Below are 5,240 nucleotides of genomic sequence, written 5' to 3'. Positions count from 1 at the left end.
GCAAACCTTGATTTAGAGCTGTAAGATGTTCAGATTGAGGGCAGGCAGATGATGACTACTTGGTTGGCAGGGTCGTGTCAGACAAAAGAGGTTGTCTTTATAATCACTGGGCTGTCAGAATATGGGGAGAGGAAGGTGTGTGACAGCATGGCCGAACAAGGCTCCGGACCCAAGTAGAAACGTTTATTTGGACATTGCACTTCCTCCCAGACCAGTAGGCCCTAATATTTGGACTGGCTTTTCCATTCTCCCTCTGGCTCAGGTGCTTGTGAAGGAAATCAAAGGGGGCAGATTCTTTTCTCTCCCACAGGGCAAGTCACGTCCAAACACAAGGTTTCACACACAAGATTGAACTCGTATACTAAACAAGAGTCAAGCCCACTGGGTAACTGAGGAGTGCTGCTCTTAGGTCACAAATAAAAGTCCCATTGAACGTGGATCTTCACTAACAATTTCCATCTGGCAACACTCATGGCCACGGGTCTGACCACGGGTCAGAGGTGAAAGGAAGGCACCAGTTCACTGAAGGCCCTGTTTGCATTGGCCCATAATTAAAGACACAAGGCGTTGTTCACTGGTGGCCGGAGGGCTCCTTGGGCATTTGTGAATCTCTCCCTCAGGCAAAAATGAGAGTGGGAGTTGGTTGGATGGTATGTTGAAGCATTCCAGACGTGAATCTGAGTATTGTCTCTGAGGACCTCTGCACGTAGGCCCAGCCAGACAATGCAAAATGAGCTGGCAAGGCAGCGCGAACTCTGAGAATGCAGGAGACTGGGTGCTGGGAGTGAGCAGGAAGCCGTCTAAATCGTAGGCAGTTGTACAGACCTTTGGTCGGCAAGGGTCTGTTAGCCGCACCGGTGATTCACGTGTTTGTGGCCAGAGGGTGAGGGTGGAGGCTGACTGGCTCACCGATGGGTGGACCTACAACTCTTCAGGTAGTCCCTGAATGCCTGAGGCTAGTCACTTCCAGTGTTTTCACTCTGGGTCAAGGTTTGGTCCGGGAGAGAGAAGGGCCTTCCGTTCCTCATGTTATCAGTACCTCAGCTCTCACCGACTGTCCTTTTACATTTCCCTCCTCCCCAGGCCATCAGAACCTAGTCCGCTGTATGCAGAGAATAATAACCTTACTTCAGTGTGGAAAACACTGTGACAGACTACATACACGTAGAAAAGTCAGCCATGGAGGCCGGGTTGACGGGACAGGATTTGATGATAACGTGCCTGTTTTCCTTGGTGTGTGGCATCACTTCCCAATTCTGCCCCGAGCACAGATTCTCTTATTTCTGCGATCCAGTTTCCATTCAAAACCATCCAAAACAAAATGAGATAATTTTCCTGGACATTATTCATGTTGTTAACACAATCTATTGCCCTAACTCCTTCCTAATAAGGGTAAGTGCACCCACTGGTTGCTTCTCTTCTTGCCTTTTCCTAATTTTCTTCTGGGCACTCTCAGTGAGGATCAATCATCTCTCTTTCTGCTTCTTCACTTCCAATTTAACTTCCAAGCCTCACCCTTTATCACATCTTACCAGCTCTTCTCAAATTCTACCTGCTTCCCCTATGAAACCCGATTCATATACCTCTCAGTCCGGAGCTTGGAAAACCGAGCCTCAGTCATTACAAAAAATTAACATCTTGGCAGACAAATCTAGTGGCCAGATCTCTAAAATAATATTCTGGACAATAGCAGCTACCACAAAACATGTTTCCCAACTAGTAAACTCAACGGGCCTCTGGCAATAGCTAAGGATACAGCTGTTGGGAACAGGGTCATGATAGTCAAAATTGTTACCATTTGCTGAGCTGTCACTAAGTGCCGGGAATCATTCTGAACACTTTATATAAAGTATCTCATTTAATCTCACAACTAAATGCAGACGTCATGATTATTTTCAGAAGGAAAATATGCTTTTTTATGATTTCTCAAACTGGAAAGGGTAGAGTAATTTAAACCGTAGGTTGATTGAAGGAATTTAAAAAGAAAGAAAAGGAAGAAAGAGAATGAAGAAAGAAAGAAAGAAAGAAAGAAAGAAAGAAAGAAAGAGAGAGAGAAAGAAAGAAAACCTTTCCTCACGGTGAGAATGCCAATTTCTGATTTGGGGTTATATTACTGGAAATATTTGATTCTCTAGATTGGCAGCAATAATCTGCAAGATTCTACTTAGTAGAATGTGGAAGAATGGCAGATGTTTACAGATGCCCTTCTATTGGCATAAAGGGTTCCCACTGGGAGACTCAAGGACTGTGAGGAATAGTGTTTCGCCCAAAGCTGAATACAGTTTCCCTCTGGTTGTCTGCACCCAGATCTTTCCTTCACAGAGCTGGGAAACATCCCTTGATATTTTTGTACACAGGTTCCCTGTCTCAAATAAGCTATGACCCCACTGCCCTCTAACTGACCAGAGTAACCCGACAGGGGCTTTGAGGCCAGATGCCAGAGTGAGGTGACCTTCTCAGTTGATACAAAGCATAGGAAGGAACTCTTTTGCTTGAATACAGCTTTAGGATTATTAACTCCTAAAGGATAAGGATATCTGTGCCTCTACAGACCCAGTACCTAGTAAGACACAAGTAAGGGTTTATCAAATAAATGAATGCCACACCCTAATTTATGCCGCCGTGGGAAAATTCTTCATTTGTTCAGACTGGAATATTCCACATTTGGTAAGCACTTTTAGAGCAGGTGTTACGCTGAGCTCTTCAGGTAGTCTGTGAGCCCTCTGGAATTACATGTAAAACTTTACGTCTACATGCAGGAATTTTGGTGAAGGTCTTTAGCATTCATTAAATTCTTAAGAAAGATCTCACACCAAACTACTTTGGAATTACTGCTTCATGGTTTAAAAGGCAGTCACACTTCATTATTTTATCATACAACAATGCCATGTGAAGGACATTATTGTAATCCTTAATTTACAGAAGGAGGAGATGTGAAGTTGTGAAAGATGACACAGGTAGCCTGTAAAAAAGCCTGGTGTTCTCACTCCGGATGCCTGTTCTTCCCACTTGCAGAGTGTGTATATGAGTGCATGCAGAGAAAGAAAGGACAACAATGAAATGTCAAAGTAGATTCAACATTACTAAATGAAGGCTGGCTTTCTTCCCACCTCAAGAGTCAAAGAATGGGACCATGTCCTCCCAGCCATCTATCAGTTTCACTTCTCGGGAAACTGCTTGAGAGAAGCTGGCTCTGGTTTTTAGTTCAGGCCCCGAGGCATCGCCCAACCCAGCAGAGTAGTTAAAGAACCAGAAACGAAATGTATCACCGTTTACTTCTGGACTGTAGTTTCTTTATCCACATAATGGAGCTAAAAATACCATTCACTCTGACCCAAATACATTTCTCTCTCCTTTAAAAAGCAGCTGAAAGCATAAGTGACTTCTGGATCGATCATCTTTCCTGGATGCTTCGTACTGCCTGACATCTGGGACTTGTTACCTCGTCTGCGAACTGAGGGCCTTAGGACGAGGTAATTTTGTCGATGACTTATAGCTCGAAATTGCTTTTTCTATGATACTGTTGTGGAAGAAGCAAGTGGAGTGTGGGGAAGGGGAAGTATAAAAGCAAAATAACATCCACTTGGTTGGGGCTCCTGGAGTCATCACTTTTCATGATCTCTTTCCACTGGTGTCTGGGTTCATCCATTTTTTCCTCACTGTACCTTGAGTGGCGACATCACTACTTTCTCCTGCATCTTCAGGAAATCCTGAATGTCATACCTAGGCACTTCAAACACAGATGCTGGTGGAGGTAGCCAAGGGCCAAGGGTGCATCACCTCTCCTGGTTTTCCCACCTTCCTGCTGTGGGAATGACAGGTCCGGGAATTCTGACACTCCTCGCAAGTGGTTTTCCTCCCAACAAAAGGCAAATCGGAAGCGTGCTGACAAGTTCCCCCCGGGGGCACTGGAGAGGGTTGGCCTGATGACCTGTGTAGGTTTTCCAACTCTCAGAATTGGTGATTCTGCAATTCCTCTTCATGGCTAGATCACCCAGGGATGAGCACATTCCCCCTCAGCAAGTATACATGAAGGCTTGGGAGGCAGAGTCTGACTCATGAAAAGTCGGGGAGGGGGGTGGTTAGACTCCGAGTGTGAATAGGTGGACCTTATATCCTGTGTTTTGGGATCAGAGCTATGCTGTTGCACAACTCCAGGGGATGCTTGCTCTGTTGTATTCTCTGTCAAAGTCATGAAGCACAGTTGTAACACAATGTGACAGAATCCACCATCCCTGGAGTTGAGCAATGCTATTGCCCTGCTAGCGATACCTTAAGGACCTTCATTTCATCACAAAATTTCACATCCTCTGGAGGTTGAAATCGGAAAGTCTGGGCAATACGTTCATCCTGGTTCCCTTATGAAACCTGGCAACTCCACACCAACATGCATACGCTGGAATGAAAATGTGATCAACAAAGAAAAGAGGCTAAATTGAGGCTACATAGGGATGAGAAGCAATTTATCAACCCAGACAGCAAGCCAAGTTTAACGCAAGAGACAGAAGAACGTGCTATTTTACCCTGTACTCTTTGACAAGACAGAACTTCCTCGGCTTACAAGGAGGTTGCCACCGGGATGAACTCATGGTAAATTGAAAATATCCTAAGTCGGCAATGCATGGGGTATATCTAATGCACAGAACATCACAGGTTAGCCTGGCCTACTTTAGACATGCTCAGAACACTTCCATTAGCCTCCAGTTGGGCAAAATCATCTCACACCAAGCTCGTTTGATAAGAAAGTGTTGAATATCTCCTGTCATCTATGGAATGGTAATGAAAGTGAAGACCAGAGTGATTATGAGTGTATCGATCGGTGGTTGACCCTCGTAATCATGGGGCCGACTGGGGGCTGTGGCTCGCCTGGCTGCCCAACATCCTGGGAGAGAGGCGGGCTGCCTACTGCCTGACAGATCAATGTTCCAAATGTCACGTATGCGTTCTATGGGAAGCATATTGTTCTTGCACCATCATAAAGTTGAAAAATCCTAAGTCAAGCCACTGTAAGTCAGGAAACTAATATACACATAGTTTGATTTTTTATTGAAAACTTTTTTAAATGTTTGTTTTTTAGAGAGAGAGAGAGAGAGGCAGCATGAGCGGAGTGGGGCAGAGAGAGAGAGAGGAAGACACAGAATCCAAAGCAGGCTCCAGGCTCCGAGCTGTCAGGACAAAGCCTGACACAGGGCTTGAACTCACAAACCGCGAGATCAGGACCTGAGCGCTGCTTAACTGAC

This window comes from Herpailurus yagouaroundi, unplaced genomic scaffold (genome assembly GCF_014898765.1).
Source record: "Herpailurus yagouaroundi ecotype Mexico unplaced genomic scaffold, PumYag 162, whole genome shotgun sequence".
NCBI lineage: Eukaryota > Metazoa > Chordata > Mammalia > Carnivora > Felidae > Herpailurus > Herpailurus yagouaroundi.
This window is presented reverse-complemented; position numbering follows the sequence as displayed.